General features: G+C 38.8%; 1 protein-coding gene across 4 annotated transcripts in view; it reads left to right on the top strand.

Moving 5' to 3' along the window:
- ptprz1a (protein tyrosine phosphatase receptor type Z1a) overlaps positions 1-20,257 on the top strand; it is a 258,925-nt gene that overhangs the window by 87,197 nt on the left and 151,471 nt on the right. The gene's annotated exons all lie outside the window — the stretch shown is intronic.

The following is a 20,257-nucleotide window of genomic DNA, read 5'->3' as shown; positions in this document are numbered from 1 at the left end:
TTGAAACTTCAGAGTTGTTGAGGTAAATTATAATCACTATCAGATACTTCTAATTATACTTGCAATATAGACTTCTGGTGTCTCTCTAAACAATAAACTTGTCCCTCTTTATCACAAGAAGTGCATATTAAATATATAAGAAAATTATTATTAAGGAAAATCAAAATGATTACGTAATGTACCGCACCTATACAAGGAGGAAATAGTGTATTTTCTAAAGGTCATTTTCATTATACTGGCTCTGAATAATGCTATTTATTGGTGTTATATTGCCCAAATTTACAATCTTTAAGTAAGGTTTTTAATTTTAGGACTACTATTTGAAAGTATTGTAGGAGTGTTGACAAAAATCGACATGAGTGCAATTACTTCTAATGTACACTTTATTTACACTGCAAACAAATATATATATATCAGAAAGAAACCCACCCCCAAAATGTAATAGCGTACAATGTAATGTGTAACATATATAGCAAACTGAACCCTTCACTGTCTTGGTGAATTCACCCTAATGAAATTAAGGAGTACTAACAATATATTGTGCCCAGTTATATTAGCTCATGCAAGAAATTGCATTTGCCATTGAGCTTGAGCAGAAACTTTGAAGAAGATGGTGGGATAGTGGGGACAGTTTTTAAGCAGGCGTTATCTTGACAACATTTTATACTGGAGTAACCGGTTACTTCTAATGTGTAAGTTCTATCCAATACCAAAGCACAGAGAATACACTCAACCATAGGATTTCCCAATTGAATGCAATTACATTTTGAAAACAGTAGGTAAACAACATATATGAGGAGCTGGAAAATCTCTCTTGTATAATTAAAATAATGGGTATTTGTGGGTATAACATGGAATAAGTTGTGATATATCTGGTGTAACATGTGTTACCATGTTGATTCTGATTTGTGACTTCACACCCCGTTGCTATTTTACTTCATATGGACATTGGCAAAGAAGCTATTTTGGTGGCAGAACTGAAAATTCCAGGACAAAGAAGTTCAGTGTCAAAGCTGAATTATACTAGGACAATCTGACAAAATACATGGAATGCTGCAATGATAGAACTAATGGTTGCTGTTCCTTTTTTTTACATTTTGAAATTTACATAGCTTAGAAATTCACAACTGCTTCTTAATGCTAAAGACACTATTAAGAAAACCAATAGAAACCATTCTGAAGAAACTGAATAACACGCTGAATACACTGTATAGCTGTTCAGCACTAATTGTCACCATTTAGGAAGGAGTTTAATGAATGTTCAAACTTGTGAACTTGTTAATTTGGTCTAAATCTGTCCTTAAATGCAAATCTGAATTTCTGAATTTTACTACAACAGATTGTAAAAGCTTTTATATTTAGCTTTAGAACACTTATATGGAACTGGACTATTTTAAGAGCCTTTTAATTCCTTCTCTCCCAGCATAATGCCTAGGATGAAGGCTAAATAATCAGAGGTAGAGACATTGTGGATATTATTTAATGTCACCAAAATAGCTTCTAGGCTATCATTCATAACATGAAAACAGCAATTAAGTGTAAATTCACACAATAGAAATGATGGGAAACAATAAGAGAACCCAAATTTATATCCCATGTTACTCCTGTACATAGTCATTAGCTTTAATTGTATAAGGGAGATTTTCCTGGGCTCCTTGCTTTTGGTTTGCATAGGACCAGGGACAGTTCAACTTACATACAACTTCAGTACCTTTGGTTTGATCTCAACCTAAGAAGCTGTATGAATAGAGTTTACACGTTCTTCTTGTGTCTTGGGTGTTTCCCTTGAGATCTTTGATTTCTTTCCACATTCCAAAATTGTGCTGGTAGGTTAATTGGCCATTGTAGGAATTGTGTCTGGGGGAAATGGATGACAGTGGAATTAGAGAGGAGTGGTGGGCATTTATGAGAAGGAACAGGAAAAGGTTGCAGGGAATTCAAGTTCGTAATGTAACCGATTAGAATGTTTTGAGACCCAACGTAGATTTGATAGCTGAATTGCTTTCTTCTATCTCATAATAAAATATGAAATGACCATGAAGTAGCAAGTCTTTAGCAGAGTGTGGAAGGGGCTATTCATCAAGCATAGCAAGGAGAAACCTTTTGAAATCTTAAAGGGCAGGTTTAAAAAGCAATATAGTAAAGATATTGAAATCCTATTAAACCAGTTTGTCTTGATAATGAGTGTAAATGATACAGAGTTAGAACAGGGTCTCATCTGCATCCTATCAGATAGACAGAGCACCATATTGATTGTATGGGCGCAAAGCCCAGGTTCCACATGCAGGTAGTGGGCAAAGCTCTACACCACAGAGCAAAGGTATGCATAGAAAACTGCCTCTTCAATATCTGATGTTTGTCAGAAGAGGGGATTTTACAGCCATTTATATTTATGTTCCACTCACTTACTTTTTGCACTTTGTTTTCACTTGCATGACCTCGCTTTGGTGGTGCATGAACCGCAGACAGCTCCCAGGTTAGTAGTTTTCATTTGTCACAACATATGTATGAGCAGTCAGTGGTCACATACCCATTATGTTGCTTTTCTCCTTTCTTGCCAAGAGATTATCAGAACACAAGATGTAGAAGCAGAATTAAGCAATTAGGTCCTGCTTTCTCCCTGTAACTTTTGACAACCCTACTGACCGAGAACCTATCAACCTCCATTTTAAATATATCCAATGTTTTGGCCTTAACAGGCTGTCTATAGCAATCAGTTCCACAAAGTCAGCACCCTCTGGCTAAAGAACTGCCTCCTCATCTCTGTTCTAAATGGACAACAATTACTCTGGGGCTCTGTCTTCTGAAACTTGACTCTTCACTACAGGAAACATTCTCTCCAAGTCCACTGTATCCTGCCCTTTCTTGGCATGAAATAGATTAGAAGCAAGATATGTGCAAAGCTATGGGAAATCATTCCTACTTTATATGACTTTAGAACAGCAGTGATAATGAATAATTATTGGTGTAATAACCTTTTAAGATCTTCCTCCAGTCTAACTCATCAAATTTTACATTGTCATAATCTCACCACAGCTATTACCACTATTTATAACAAATTGCCATGTTTATTTATACTGATAAGTTCACTGCTATTGAGGTGTTGAATGGAATACCAAAGGTTAACCTCTGCTTGCATCAGTTAATTTCAGCTACGTATCTGGCCTCACACTGCTGCTGCTAATGTTTCCAGCTGTGTGCTGATGCTAGGTGGTTAAAGCTGATGAGCATGAATGATTATCATCAACCACTTTAGCGACAGCTTCTTTACTGCCACTCCTGACCACCGAGAAGACAAAAAAAAAAATCCACATGCAGGCCAATAAACAACAGGATTTGGGGAGCAAATGTTACCTCTTCTAAAATTTTAAAATATTGCAGTGAAGAGCTTTGTTCAAGAATCCAGAACCTCATTGTCCTCCCCCCGCCCCCCATCTGGGAAGAGAAAAGTATATTCAAGTGTCTCTGATACTCTGAAATCATGATCAACTTCAAGAAAGGCAACATATCTGACAGTGGTAGCCACAGAAGGGGTCTCTCTGCCATCACTAGCAAAGTTCTCCATGTTTACCTCGTCTCTGTGCCTAAAGAGTTCCTTCTCAGGTTTCTGTTCAGGTTCTGTCCATCTTGATCTTTAGCAAGACAAGGCATTCAGGGGGTGGCACCAACACTATATTTGGTCTTTGTCAACGTCGCTGGACTTAGTTATCCAGAAAGGGACAATGAAACATCCTCCATAAATTTTGTTCCCTGCAGAAACTGATATCTATCTTATACTTCCTATGGACATGAATACCATTATCATAACAAATGATTCCACAACAGATCCATATCCAACCTCCCTAAAGAGTTGGGTCAAGCAAGCGTTGTTTTAGTTTTTCGGGAAATGTCCTTTTCAATGTTTCATCAAGCTATTCTTCTGTTTACTTTTTGCCCATGCTCTTGTGCAGCTTGTCTTTGAATGAGTACAAGTTTTATCACTTCATCTACTTATTTGGGTATCTAGAGAAAACATTCCAACGTTTGGAGTTATATAGCTCACAAGATACTTCTGTTGGAAATCCTTTTGGACAGTGTACTGCATCCAGCCATCCTGACTGCTTCATCAATGGCATTCCTTCATTAATAGGTCAGAGTCATGAGTGCATGATATTCTCTGTACAATGTCCAATAATTAAATTCTCTCAGAACTGCATTACAATTGATGCTACTTGAATTCTCTGTATAATTACAGATTATGATTCTGAGAACAGTGCACAGTGAAGAAGAGAATATAGAAATGCAGATTTCAAGCACTTCAAATACTGATATTAGCTTTGAATTGAAACATTTCATTTGCAAATAACACTTAAAGGTAGTCAATGAGATCATTATTACTTAAGTCATTTTCACTTCAGAACAAATATTAGCACTGCAATGATTAGCAAGTCAGTCATTCAGAAATTTATTTTGCCCTTTTAGTTTCTAATGGATTTTGATCAGTAAAAGTAAGTAAGCATGTTGTAAAACATGCCTAACTCGCTCTCATCTTCTTATGACATCAAACCTCACCTGATAATATCTTGTTAAAAGTACAAGTAGTATTTTCCTCAAAAATTTGTAGTGCATCAAGATGGATAGAGTACGTTAAGTTGGATAAATCTCCTGGGCCTGACCGAGTGCATCCTTGGATTTTGTGGGAGGCTAGAGAGGAAATTGCAAAGACATTTTGGTGATGGTTGTTTTATGGTTAGCCACTGGTGAAGTTCCTGAAGACTGGAAGAATGGCTAATGTTGTTTTGTTGTTTATAAAGGGTAGCATGGACATACCAGGGAACTAACATGCCAGCCTGACATCAGTAGTGGGGACATTACTGGAGGAAATTTTGAGGGACAGTATCTACCAGGATTCATTCAGATAGATGGAGTCTGCTTAGGAGGGGGCTTTGTGTGCTCGATGAACCTTTTAGATTTTTTTTGGAAGAAGAAACTAAAAAGTTAGATGAGTGTAGCACAGAGGATCTTGTCTATTTGGACTTTAGCAGGACCTTTGACAAGTTCCTGCATGGTAGGGTGGTCTGGAAGGTTAGGTCCCATGGAATCTAAGGAGAACTAATTAAGTGGAATCAAAATGGCTTGGAGGTCAGAAGGAGAGGGTGGTTGAAATTTGTTTCTTGGGATGAAGGCCAGTGACTAGTGGTGTGCCGCAGGGTTTGGTACTGGGCTTATTGTTAGTTGCTATTTATGTTAATAATTGGATGCAAATCCACAAGGCTTGATGACACAAAAATAGGATGAGAGGTTGATATTGAAGAAGGATGTCGTGGATTATTGGTGTTCTTGGTCAGTTAGGGAAATGGGCTGCAGAGTGTCAAATGGATTTCAATATAGATCAGTGTGAGGTAATGCATTTTGGAAAATTAAACCAGGAAAGGACTTACACTATGAATGGTAGAACACATGGATATGTAATGGAACAGAGGGTTAGAGGAGTACATTGAAAGCAGCCTTACAGGTAGGACAAAGTAGTGAAAATGGTGTTTAGTACACTGTTCTTCACCAGTCAGAGCATGAAGTATAGCAGTTGGGATACAGTCTTGTCATTGATGAGGCTGCACTTGGAGTATTGTGTACAGTATCGGTCACCTTGTCACAGGAAAGATGAGGGTAAACTGGAGAGACTGCAGCAAAGATTTCTGAAGATGTTGCCAGTTCTAACAGGCCTTGGTTAGTCAGAGAAGTTGGTCAGACTAGGCCTTGTTTCCTTGAAATGTAGGAGAATGAGGGTGATGTTATAGAAACTTTAAAATAGGCATTGATAAGGTGGGCAGAAAAGACTTTACCCCAGGGTAGGGGGAGTCCAAAACTAGGGGAGTTAGATTTCAGGTGAGAAAGGAAAAGGATTTAAAGAAACCTGAGGAGCAACTTTTCACACAAACAGTAGTGAGAATATGGAACAAACTCCCAGATGAAGTGGTTGAAGCATCTGCAACAGTAATGTTTAAAAAGCACACATGGGAACGTGGAGGGTAGGGCTAAGAGAGATATGGGCCAAATGCAAGAAGTGGGGATGAGCTGGGTGGGTATAGATGGTCAGTCTGGACTGGTTGGGCCCAAGGGCCTGTATTCACGTGATATTGCTCTATTGACTGTAAATTATTTACTTCATTCTTTTGATGGGAATATATCAAAACAGGAAACATTAGAAATGCTAAGCAGATCAGGTGATGGCTGCAGAAAGAATAACCCAAGATTACTGTCTGTTCAGTTGAACAGTTGTTAGTCTGGTGCATTAGGCTGGATATTTATAGTGGTTTGATAACCAAGATAATTCAGGGACAGTGAGCAAACAGGCTGTTAAAGTTTCTTTAGATTTTTGTCCCCATCAAACATAGTTCATAAATAGAAGGCCTTGCTGTGTTCAGGGCTTGGTGTTGTGGTTAAACAAGATCATCAGGTATCAGCCCAAGATTATGTGTGACCTCTTCTGTGGCAGTGTTGATGTGCATGGACAGGGGATCGTGCTTATACATACATTCAGAGACATTAACCATGTTTCTGCTGCTGTTATCTGCCACACTGAGAGCTTCCAACATTTTCTGTTTTGATTTTTTGTATTTATGTCTGTTTTGTATTTATTCGATCTATCCTATTTTGTTTTATTAAAATGATTTATAGAATGCCTGGGTCATGAGTCAACCAGCAATCAATATGCCTCAGGCTATTCATGCTCACTGTAACTCTTAAATGTCAACCTAATCATCCTTTGTATTGGTTAACTAAAGGGACTCATTAAAACTTCTTTACAACTATAAAGTGAGTGTTTCTTTGAAAAAGCACCAAGTACAAGGCAAGTCTTTTATTGAACTGATTTTTACATTATGAGTTAGCCTCCAAATTTGATTTGCTGGTTTAAACTCACATAGCTAACTAAGTCCAAATATGTGTAATGTGACCTGGAAAAGGCTGGGAATAGCTGATGCCTGTCCCAGCTCACAGTACCAAAAGTTGGGTTTGGTAAACTACATCAATTTAATCCAGCAAATTAAATTTGTGAGAACAGATTTACTGATTGGAAAGATCATTCTGCGTAGTTCATTTTATTGCATTTATCATGTGCATCTAACTCCATTCACAAGTTTGCAGATGATACCACTGCAGTGGGCCATATCTCAAATAATGACAAGTCAGAGTACGAGAAGGAGATAGAGAGCCATGAGAGCAACCTTTCATTTAATATCACTCAGCAAAGAATAAACGCTGCTCATTGACTTCAGGAAAGGGAGTGGTGGGTGTTGCACCTGCTCCTGTCTATATCAAAAGTAACATTAGCAAATTTGCTGATGACACAAAGCTGGGTGGCAGTGTGAAATGTCAGGAGGATGTTATAAGAATGCAGGTGACTTGGACAGGTTGGGTGAGTGGGCAGATGTGTGGCAGATGCAGTTTAATGTGGATAAATCTGAGGTTATCCACTTTGGTGGCAAGATCAGGAAGGCAGATTACTATCTAAATGGAGTCAAGTTAGGAAAAGGGGAAGTACAACGAGATCTAGGTATTCTTGTACATCAGTCAAGTACAAGCATGCAAGTACAGCAGGCAGTGAAGAAAGCTAATGGCATGCTAGCTTTTATAACAAGACAAATTGAGTATAGGAGTAAAGAAACCTTCTGCAGCTGTACAGGGCCCTGGTGAGACCCCACCTGGAGTATTGTGTGCAATTTTGGTCTCCAAATTTGAGGAAGGACATTCTTGCTATTGAGGGAGTGCAGCGTAGGTTCACAAGGTTAATTCCCGGAATGGCGGCATTGTCATATGTTGAAAGATTGGAGCGACTGGGCTTGTATACACTGGAATTTAGAAGGATGAGAGGGGATCTGATTGAAACATATAGGATTATTAAGGGATTGGACACACTGGAGGCAGGAAGCATGTCCCCGCTGATGGGTGAGTCTAGAACTAAAGGCCACAGTTTAAGAATAAGAGGTAGGCAATTTAGAACAGAGATGCAGAAAAATCTTTTCTTCACCAGAGAGTGGTGGATATGTGGAATGCTCTGCCCCAGAAGGCAGTGGAGGCCAAGTCTCTGGATGCATTCAAAAGAGAGGTAGATAGAGCTCTTATAGATAGCAGGGTCAAGGGATATGGGGAGAGGGAAAGAACAGGGTACTGATAGTGTATGATCAGCCATGATCACAGTGAATGGTGGTGCTGGCTAGAAGGGCTGAATGGCCTACTCCTGCACCTACTGTCTATTGTCTATTTTCTATCAACCATGTTGTGGTTGTGAGTGTTGAGAGCCTCAAGTTCCTAAGAGTCTGTTCTGGTCCAATCAGCTGTTATACTTACACACTGACTTTGTACTACCTGAAAGCTTTGTGTAATGAATTGAATTGTATGAACTGTATGCAAGGCAAGCTTTTTTAAAATTATGCCTCAATACATGTATTCCCAATTCTAGTATAGCCCACTAAAGCCAAATAGTGATGCCCTCTTCTAAGTGGAGAAAAATAGAGATGTTGTGGTTCTGGGAGTTGAGTGGGATAATGGAGGCTCCAGATGGCTATAGATATACTCTTAGGTTCCTGTGTCTCCAGCTTGCACATTTTGATGTGTTTGCAGCCGGTAGGATGAGTTAAGCATCACACACAGAACTGGTGAAGGGTCTCAGTCCAAAATGTCGACTGTACTCTTTTCCATAGATGCTGCTTGGCCTGCTGAGTTTCTCCAACATTTTGTGTGTGTTACTTGGATTTCCAGCATCTGCAGATTTTCTTTTGTCTGTGACAGGATGAGATGAGGATTGCAAAAGGCCAAAAGAAGAGATTGGAGAAAAAACAGTTAAGAAGAGCAGGAAGTGTGAAAGGAAAAGAGAATCAGATTTATTATTGTTGTTTTGTGACAGCAGAACATAGCAGTCACAAAATTGCAAATTACAAATGAGGTAATGTTCATGGGCTATTCAAAATTATGGTGGTGGAGGGAATAACCTGTTCCTGAGTCCATGAAAGTGGAACTCCATGCTTCCCAATGTTAGTAAACACAAGAGGGGATATATTGGATAGTGAGGGCCCTTAAGGATAAATGCACCTTTTTGAGGCACATCCTCCTGATAATATCCTTGATAGTGGACATCTTCAAGTTGAGTGAAGGGAGAAAATGGAAATGTGAACAAAGAAAAAAGCAAGTATGATATCAAAGACAAATTTGGAAGTGTGCAAAGGTAAAGAAATAAACTTCACTGCATATTAATAGGAGGTACAAGGCAAATTATCTCAGGGAAAGTTAGTACCGAAGCATTAAGTCTGGAGATGCTGGTTCACAAATCACTACAGTTGCAAGCAGTGATGCCATCTTAATGAAACCTTTAGAATGAAGCAAGTAATATATTTCTAAATGAAAATTTAATTTGCCTGGAAATTATTATACACAAGTGTGTATGAAGATAAATACTGTATATACTGTAAGCTCCTCTTCTAGGCATTGTATGTTTAAAAATTATTTTTAAGACCGATCAAGTCCAGATGAGATTACACCAGTTGTGAGATTGGACCAGACACTTAAATGTATAATTGACAATGGATGTGTAGCCTTGCCCGAACATCTTACATACACTTACACGCACAGACAAATGTTTCTGTCCACATCAACATGAATTGGAGCTCAAAACCTTACACAACAACTGTATTAGTATGGGCTCTACAAAACCCATGTCATATATTCCTTCTTTCCTTATTATTTAAAGCAGTACTGTTGACGTTGGGAGATCTGAGGGGCTAGATTCAGAACAGATTGCAGTCTGCTCAAATGCATAACAAAACCTGCAGTGTATACAGCAACTTCTCTCTTTAACTGCCGAAATATTCATGTCCGAAAGGTGCCAGCACTGGTGGCACCAGAGCTTAGGGCAGCCCAATTCACCATCTTGGAGAAGTTGCTGATCTCAGTACATGACAAGCCCACCAAAGCCTTCAGTGAAGCTACGTTTCATTTGGTCCTGTCCTCTGATTAATGTCTTGGCAGATGTAGCTTTCCCAAGTGCCATCGTATCAAAAATATATTGCAACCTGTGGGACAATCTTCACCCATGCTCTCATATGTGGACCTCACCTTTGTGTTCTTTAAAAAAGCTATTCAGGTCATACCTTTGTTATCACAGTGCAGAAAGAATCTCTTCAGCCCATCAGGTTCCTGCTAGCTTCTGGCAGAACAATCCCATCATTCTCATCCCCTCACCTTAACCCCTTTCAGCCATGCAGCTTCACCTCTTTGGGAGTGTGAACTTACTTTCTCTTGCAGAGAAAATTTACAAGGAAGTTGCCAGGTCTGGAGGACCTGAGTTATAAGAAACATTGAATAGGTTAGGTCTGTATTCTTTAGAACGTAGAAGATTGAGATGAGATTTGTTAGAAGTATACAAAATTATGAGGGGTATAGATAGGGTAAATACAAGCAGGCTTTTTCCACTGAGGTTGGGTGGGACTGCAACCAGCAGTCATGGCTTAAGGGTGAAAGATGATAAGTTTAAAGTGAACTTGAGGGGAAGCCACATCACTCAGAGGGTCATGAGAGTGTGGAATGACCTGCCAGCACAAGTGGCGTATGCGAGCTTGATTTCAACACTTAAGAGAAGTTTGGATCGGTACATGGATAGAAGAGATATGGATGGCTATGGTCCTGGTGCAGGTCATTGGGAGAAGGCAGTTTAAATGGTTTGGGATGGACAAGATGGGCTGAAGGGCCAGTTTCTGTGCTGTACTTTTTTATGACTCAAGTGTCCATCAGGTCCATGTTTTCTTTTGTTTTGTTCATTTGTCACTAAACTGCACTCAGGGATAATTCACAGGAGCTAATTAACCTACTAGCATATCATGTTTTCATATTTTCTTATGACACAGAAGGAGACGGCTCAGTTATTGAGTGTATGCTGACTCCAGGTAATCCATTTAATTTCATTGTCCTGTCATTTGTTCTCTCCTGTGTGTCCAACCACTCCCCTCCTTCCCAAATCTCTGCAACCAGGGCAGCTTACAGCAACTAATTAACCTACAAGCACACCTTTGAACGAATTGGAGCACCCAAAGGAGATGCCAGCAGTCGAACATTACACTGGCTGCACCTGAGGTCAGAGTCGAACCTGGGCTGCTGAAGTGGCGCAGCAAGAGCACTAACTGCTGCACTATTGTGTTTCCTTCTCAGGATCGCCCCTCCCTACACAAAGCAGAGTGAATCACCACTTTACAGAACATCTCCGTTCATTCTGCACACCCAAATCCAAGCTTTCAGCTGCCTGTCACTTTCATTCTCCATCACACTCTGCTCTCATCTCCCATTCAATATCCTCCTGTGTTGTTGCATCAAGACTCAACACAATCTCAAAAATAACTCCTCTGCTTTCAGTGTGATATTACAGCCTTCTGGACTCCACACTGAGCTCAGCAGTTTCAGATAATGAGCATTTCCAGTACATTTCCAACACTCACTCCACAGTCCTCTTGTAAGTTCAGATGACTTTTCTGTATTTACACCTTTTTTCCATATCTCATTTTATTTCACGCTGCTCAATCCCCTTTCTGATTCATTGATTCCTCTTCCCTTACACCCAAAACAAGATCTTCCCTCACATCCCTTCTTCCCTCCTACTTCTGCATCTTAAAATATAACCAATTTGGGCTCTATCAAAGGCATTCAACTTGAAGTGTTAATTCTTTATCTCCCTTTGCTGCCTGGCCTGCTGTGAAGTTGTGGCACTGGTTGTTTCTGTTTTAACATCAAAAACATCTTATGGATTTATTATGTGGGTGTAAGTTGTATTGTTAAATAGGATGTGTGTATTCAAAAAGTGACAATATATGTACATACTAAGGTATACTCACAAAAGCTTAAACAAATGTATTAAACTGAGGTGTGAATTACACACTTGGTTCTGTGGCTTAATCAAGAAATCTGGAGCAAAGTGGTTTTCTCCCACATAGTCACTGTGCAAATCTAAGTAATTTACTTTCATGGGGCACTGCCTGCTGGATTTCCCGTCTGCCGTTTGTCACACTGAATCATCACCTCCATAAATCAAAGCCACTTAATTAAATTTAATAAATGACTCTCTCACACATCAAACTCTAGAAAATGGTTCTGTCTTCTTTCTATGTTTTGTTAGTCCCTGTTTACTGTGTGTCTAGTCATGTTGAAGAATGCATTGCCTGTGCTGGAGAATGGAATGCTTTTCTATGAGAGGCCTTTGTCAGCATCAATCTAGTTTAAAGAAGCAAAGCATCGAGTATCACTCTGCCTGCCCTCATTTTATCGAAGGGCCAAGTGCCTTATTTTATGCCTTTTGTTTCGTCTACCATTTTTGTTAAACGAATCTCTTTAGTGCTCATATTATATAAATCAGCAGCATTAGTGCAGAAAAGAACTGAAAATGGTTTGCTGAATTTGGCATGTGGCCATTTCTTAAGACTGACTTAAAATGGGAGCTATAATGTGGCTTTTAACTGCTGGTGACAAGGCTGCCTGGTGAGACAAATAACAGACTGAACTTTCAATGGGAGGGAGCAGCTCTATCTGAAAGCAATGTCTGGTATAACAGTGTATTGAAAGTCATACCATATGGTACAGTCTGGAAAGTACACCAACATGAATACACTGCCAATGAATGTAATTCCTTCCAAGGCCTTTCTGATTTTTCGAGATCCCTTTCCACTTCTGCCCACTTATCCCACTCTGATCTTCTCAATGTGCTGCCCAAGGCCCCTCCCAGTCTCCATCCTTCTCTTCCAAGGTCACACTTATCCTTCTGAGCCACTGACACCCTTCAGATACTCCTTTGCTCCCACTCACCCCTTTCTCTCTCCCCAAAAGAACTCAGGCTTGTTCCCAGCTCTCAGACATTGCAGTTAATGTTATGAAACAATCCTTGTCACTGTGCAGCAATTCCATTGGGAATTAATTTGCCTATTCTAAAATTTCTAAGCCATGGTCTTTAACTTGCTTTCAGAATTAAAGTTAGAGAGGCAATTATGATATCGGTTCACAAGAATGATTCTGAAAATGAAAAGGTTATCATACAGGGAACGTTTGATGGCTCTGTGTTTGTACTTGCTGGAATTTAGAAGGATGAGGGGGGGGGATCTCTTTGAAATACTTTGAATGTTGAAAGTCCTAGACAGAATAGATGTGGGAAGGATTGTTTCCCATGGTGGAGGGGTCTAAGACAAGAGGGCACAACCTCAGGATAGAGCGGTGTCCATTTAAAACAGAGGTGCAGAGAAATTTCTTTAGCCAGAGGGTGGTGAATTTGTGGGATTTGTTAACACGGGCAGCTGTGGAGGCCAGGTCGTTGGGTGTATTTAAGACAGAGCTTGATAGGTTCTTGATAAGACACAGCATCAAAGGTTACGGGGTAGAACCACTTGCTATTGCTCTTAGTGATTCTAATTCTGTGCAGGGTATTAGGAGAGGGGATAAATTACATAAGGTTTCGTTATACGCGGACAATTTATTAGTTTACATTTCAAATCCTAAGAAATCTATTCCTTCTATGTTATCTATATTTATGGAATTTGGTACTTTTTCTGGATATAAACTTAATTTACATAAAAGTGAATTATTTCCTATTAATAATTATTCAGATTATTATGATCAAATCCCTTTTAATATTGCCAAAAACAATTTTACTTACCTTGGTATCAAAATTACAAAAAGTTTTAAAGCCCTATATAGGTATAATTTCTTCCCTTTAGTTGAGTATACTCAACAGGCACTTTCTAAATGGTCACCTATTTCAATGTCATTGATAGGTCGAATAAATGCTATAAAAATGGTTATTCTACTGAAATTTTTATATATATTTCAAGCAGTTCCCTCTTTTGTACCAAAAACATTTTTTGATAAAATAGATTCTCTGATTTTGTCTTATGTTTGGAATAATGAAAGCTCTAGAGTGAATACATTTTTATTGCAAAAATCAAAAAAAAATGGAGGACTGGCTTTACCAAACTTTAGATTTTATTATTGAGCAATTAATATTCATTATATTACTTTTTGGATTTATGATATAGACGATATAGACGATCAAGATCGCCCTTCATGGTTACAGCTGGAGGAAAATTCAGTAATGGGGTTTTCGTTAGCTTCTTTATTAGGAGCTCCTCTTCCGTTTTCGCTCTCCAGAATAGGTAGACAAGCTCTTAACCCTATTGTTAAACATACTTTAAAAATCTGGTTTCAATTTCGTAGATTTTTTGAATTAAATGATTTTTTACTTTCTAGTAAATATTTATTCTAATTTCTTTTTTAAACCATCAATTTTGGATAAGGCTTTTTTAACATGGAAAATTAAGGGAATAAAAACTTTTTTAGATTTGTTTTTACAAGACTGTTTAATGTCTTTTTCACAGTTAATGGATAAATATGATATCTCTAATACACATTTTTTCAGGTATTTACAGGTTAGCAATTTTTTATGTGATTTTTTTACCAAATTACCCCTTGGCCTGCTCTTTAAATTTGGCTTATGTTATTTTTCAGTTTAAACCTTTTCAAAAACGATTAATAGCTATCATTTATAAACAGTTACTAAATGCTCGCATGTCGCCTAATGATAGGGTTCAATGCACCTGGGAAGTAGAACTTCAACATTCACTTTCAGATAGTCAATGGAGTAAAATTTATTATTTAGTCAATAATTCATCTATCTGCGCATGCCATATCTTAATTCAGTTTAAGATAGTACACAGGGCACATATGTCCAAAGATAAATTGGGGCATATTTTTTCTAATATAAGCCCTATTTGTGACAGATGTAATGCAGAAATGGCTACTCTAATTCATATGTTTTGGTCATGTGTAAGTTTAAATAATTTTTGGAGGGATGTGTTTGGAATATTATCTAAAGTTATAGATATGGATGTTCAACCCAATCCACTTACAGCAATTTTTGGGATTATTCCAGAGGAAGCAAGCAAAGTATCTGCTTCCGCCCAACATGTGATAGCTTTTTCAACTTTACTGGCTAGGAGAGCTATTTTGCTACACTGGAAAGAATCTAACTCACCTACTGTTTTCTATTGTCTCTCCACCATTAGGTTATGTTTAAGCTTGGAGAAAATTAAAAGCTGGACATTTGATACATCCTTTAATTTTAAACAAGTCTGTCGACCCTTTATTCAATATTTTCACATGATTTAATTCATTTTTATTTATTTATTTTTCTTTATTCTCTTTGGGGAAAATCCTTATCCATGAAGGTTCGGAGATGACTGGAAGGATGTGCTTTTTTTTCTCTCTCTCTTTTTTTTCTAATTTTATCCTCAATTGGACTGCCCAATCTTCCTTTTTTTTCCCTTTTTTTTCTTTCGCTTTTTTTTGTTTCAGTTTAGATAGTGCGGGGTTTTTTCTTTATCAATAAAATTTCCAATCTTTTTTTTATGACTGCTATGAGGAGTTGTAGTTTCTTTTGACCATTGTATGTATAACAGCATAATATTTTACCTTTTTGATTTTGACATTATATACTTTCAGTTTTTACTATTGCTGTTTATATGTCTTTTATATTATCTACTTGTTAAACTCCTCTTCTGGTTTGCACATTCTTTATTTGAAAATCAATAAAAAAGATTAAAAAATGAAAAATGAAAGGTTATGGGGAGAAGGCCAGGGAGCGGGGCTGGGGAGGGTGAAAAGAAGGATCAGGTGTGATTGAATGGTGGTGCAGACTCAATGCACACGCACCATGAGATGATCCTAAGCTTCCCTAAAGAATCCTCCACCTCTGCATCATACCTTTATGAATTTGACAGCTAACTTCAGTGTTGAAATCTCAAATAGGTTCCTTTGCAAACCAAAGCAATCTCGTTTGCCGCGTGAGCTTTTATTGTGTCCCAGCGGAAAGCGGCACATGAGAGCATTCATTTACAAGATCTGGTGCCTTCATTGAGGATTACCTGAAAAATTATTGGCTTTACAGAGAATGGTACAAGAGGTCATTTAATTAAACTTATAATTTATTACTCGTATTTTATTGCATTGAACAATTGATAATTCATTTTTGTTCTTATTGGTCTGATTTAAAACAATATTTCAATTGTTTTTCATTAGAAAATAAAATGAAGTATATTATTAAGTTTCCAAAGTCAGAATGCATTTTATTATGAAACTGATTTTTCTTTCAATAGAGGAGCATATTCTGTATAATTCTTTTTGTAACAATTTTGTAGTGTTTCCATGGTTTTCATCTCTTAACAAGAGATGCTGGTTTTGATAATATCAGGGTTTCATTAAACTTCTGAACTGTAGGTGGAGGTGGTAGAGTGGGAGAGCAAACTAGAAGGAATGGTGAAAACATCCCTCTTTATCCTGAACAGACAAAATATATTGTGACTATTTCTACAGAAGCTGCCAGGGATCAACATTGATTTATTGGAAAGCCATGAAATTATTGGAGGTATTGACGAATGGGACAGCGACAGATTAATTCCTACAAGTCCAAAGCCTCATGAATTCAAAACTGTGAGAAATTTTTCTGAAGAATGAATTACATTGTTGTAGGAAGTGATTGAGTTAGAGAACATTGCATCTTTTAAGGGGAAAACAGCTAAACCTTCAAAATAAAGATCCCACAAAACTTATTTTAGATTGTAGCAGCAAAGAGCCAACAGAGGAACAATTCTCTGAATGTCCTCACTGCACTCAATGTTGAGGGGGCATAATTTTATGTTCTACATTTCAAAGGGTTAGCAAAAATATGGTCTTGGTCGAAATGTGTAAGAATGTGTTCTCTTCCATGAGGTTCAACATTCCCCTCAAACTTTTTAAGTATATGTAAATAATGTTGCATAACATGACCTCTGAAATGCGTTCATTTTTAAAAACAAAGTTTGCAATCATGAATTGATTTCTCCTTTAGCAAGATTTATGTGGAGTGGATTAATGGACCATATAAGCCTTTCTACTGCACAGTATGCTTTATTGCTGAGAGAGTACATTATGGGATTTTTATTTATTTCTAGTCCATTCACTTTGCTTATAAGTAGTTATTTTAATATTGCTCAGTGGTACACACATACATGGTGAGAACTAACTTCATGCATTTCTCTAGCCTGATGCAGTGTAATAATGGCACAATGTAATATGGTATACACCATTATTTGATTTTATTAGTAGATGTGATTTATCCTGGGTTTCTAAATCCATGTCACATCCTAATTAAAAGACAATGGTCCCCACTAAGAAAGCACCAATTCAGAATCACCATAAGTGAACATTATTCTTCCATCCATTGGGCCCACCATCTTTTGAAATTATTCCAGTCCTTCATCTAAACAGATCTGCATTGGAAAATGGATGATAATTTATATGAATTTTCACCCAACGTTATGAACAGCCTTAGAGTTTTACATAAAATCATCAGTGATCTGTGGACAAAACAAGACTTTGGCCAAGACCGATGGTACAAGTTTGATCAAGCCAAATGTGTGGACATCAACTGGAAATATGTGTCTGAGCAGTGCATATAGATTCAGCAACTAAGAAGATTGGAGGTAATCGGGATAATCCTGGGAAATGCAAAGCAGTGAGTCTTACATCAGTGGTGGACAAACAATTGGAGAGGATTCATAGGGATATGATTTATGAGCATTTTCAGAAGCATGGCTTTCTGAGGGCAGGTCATGCAATTGCCTTTCTTTCACCTTCCTCTCTTCTTAAAGAGTGGAGTAATATTTGCAATTTTCTTTCCTCCAGCACCATGCCAGCATCCAAATTTTTAAAAGATCATGACCAATGCATCTGTTATCTCTTCAGCAACCTTGCTCAAGACTGGGATGTTGTCCATCTGGTCCAGGTGACTTATCCACCTGAAGACCTTTGAGTTTGCCTGGCACCTTTTCCTTTGTAATAGCAATGGCACTCACTCCTGCTCCCTGATACTCACGGACCTCTTGCACACAGTTGGTGTCTTCCACGGTGAAGGCCGATGCAAAGTACCAATTAAGTTCATCTAACATTTCTTTGTTCCCCATTGCTACCCCATCAGCATCATTTTCCAGTGGTCTAATACCAACTCACATATTAAACCTCACAAATGAAAAATAAAATAAATGCATTAAAGCTTGATATTTCATATCATTCAGGCTTGAATCTCAGGCCAATTATTCTGCAACTGTTGCCATAGGGAATATGTGAAAATTGAACAAAACCAGCACTCAGTTAAATAGTAAACACGAGAAAATCTGCAGATGCTGGAAATTCAAGCAACGCACACAAAATGCTGGCGGAACGCAGCAGGCCAGGCAGCATCTGTAGGGTGTCCTGACAAAGGGTCACGGCCCGAAACGTCGACAGTGCTTCTCCCTATAGATGCTGCCTGGCCTGCTGCATTCCACCAGCATTTTGTGTGTGTTGCTCAGTTAAATAGTGTAAGTTTGGTAGCCAATTTGAATACAGGATGCTCCCATGAGGATTAATGTGATGAAAACTTAATAATCTGTTCCTGGGCCATTAATATTCAAGACTGCGATAAATTATTAGATTAGGGGAAAATCAGAATTTCTGGGAATCAGATAGGAATTGAGACCTATTATCAAAACAAGAATGATTCTTTTGCATGGAAGAACTCATGAAACTGCACGATGTTGTCTGCAGACAAGAAATAGCCCATCCCAACACATTTCAAATTATAGTTGATGACTTTCACCTGGATTGTTTGAAGAATACCATGCCCAGTTGTCACCAGCATGTAACCTGATACACACTACGATAAGGAATGCCTATTGTTCCTTTCCTAGACTGCACTTTGGCAAGTCGGACCATTTGACTGTACTCCTACCTGCATACAGACAGAGCTGAGAGAGCAAGGCTCCAGAGATCAAGACAACTAAAAGGTGGTTGTAGGAGGCAGAGGAATGGTTATAGGACTGCCTTGAGTCAGTGGACTGGGCCATGTGCAAGGACACATCTGACGACCTAAATGACTATACCAGGGCCATAAAAGATGTCATTAAAACAGCTGTGGATGAGTGTATCCCCATGAAAACGTTCAGGGTCTTCTCCGATCAGAAGCCCTGGATGAAAAATGAATTTGGGAATTCACTGAGAGCCAGATCAGAGGCGTTCAAGTCTGGAAATCAAGAATGCTACAAGAAGTGCAGGTATGAGCTCCAGAAAGCCATCACATGGGTGAAGTGGAGATTCTGGACTAGACCGGAATCAACGACGGATGCTCAACAACTGTGGCAGAATTTGAATTCCATAACCTCCTGCAAAGTTAAATCTCACGACATAGGGTATCACAGATCTTTGCTTCCAGATGAGCTCAATGCCTTCAATATTCACTTTGACCACCAGTACAAGGAGGAACCACCACACAACCCCCATGTCCTCTGATGATCCTTTAGTATCTGAAAATGACGAGCAGGCTGCTTTTGGGAGGATATCTGGTCCCGACTAAGTACCTGGCCAAGTATTAAAGACCTGTGCTAACCAACTGGCTGGTGTATTCATGGATGTTTTCAACCTCTCGCTCCAACAGTGTGTGGTACACACTTGTTTCAAGCAGGCTTCAATCATACTGTTGCTCAAGAAGAGCCTGGTAACCTGTCTCAATGACTATCGCCCAGTGGCACTTACATCGACAGCGATGACATGTTTTGAGAAGCTGGTGTTGAAGCACAAAAGCTCTTGTCTGAGTGGCCACTTGGATTTGTTCCAATTCGCCTACCAAATCAACAGGTCTACAGCAGATGTCATCTCATTGGCTCTTCACACAACCCTGGAACATCTGAACAGCAAAGCTGCACCCATCAGGATGTTCTTTATTGATTACACCCTAGCATTTACGTTTGTACTACCATCATCCATCAAAACTAGTCAGTAAACTGCAAGACCTGGGTCTCGATTCCCCCTTGTGCAACTGGTTCGTGTAATTCCTCACTTGTAGAGCCCAGTCAGTTCTGATTGGCAAAAACATCTCCTCCACAATCTCCCTCAGCACGGGAGCACCACAGGGATCCACGCTTAGACTCCTACTCTACTGGCTTTCTACCTGTGACTGTGTGGCTAATTACAGCTCCAGCACTGTATACAAGTTTACTAATGACACCGCTGTTGTGGGCTGTATCAAAGGTGGTGATGAATCAGCAGACAGGGGGGAGACTGAAAATTTGGCTGAGACCAAGGAACTGATTATAGACTTCAAGAGAGGGAAACCAGATGTTCATGAGCCAGTAATCATCAGAGGATCAGAAGTGGAGAGGGTCAGTAACTTTAAATTCCTGGGAAT

The sequence above is a fragment of the Hypanus sabinus genome, chromosome 8 (genome assembly GCF_030144855.1).
Source record: "Hypanus sabinus isolate sHypSab1 chromosome 8, sHypSab1.hap1, whole genome shotgun sequence".
NCBI lineage: Eukaryota > Metazoa > Chordata > Chondrichthyes > Myliobatiformes > Dasyatidae > Hypanus > Hypanus sabinus.
Note: the sequence above shows the minus strand (reverse complement) of the source record. Positions and strands in the feature narration are given on the sequence as shown.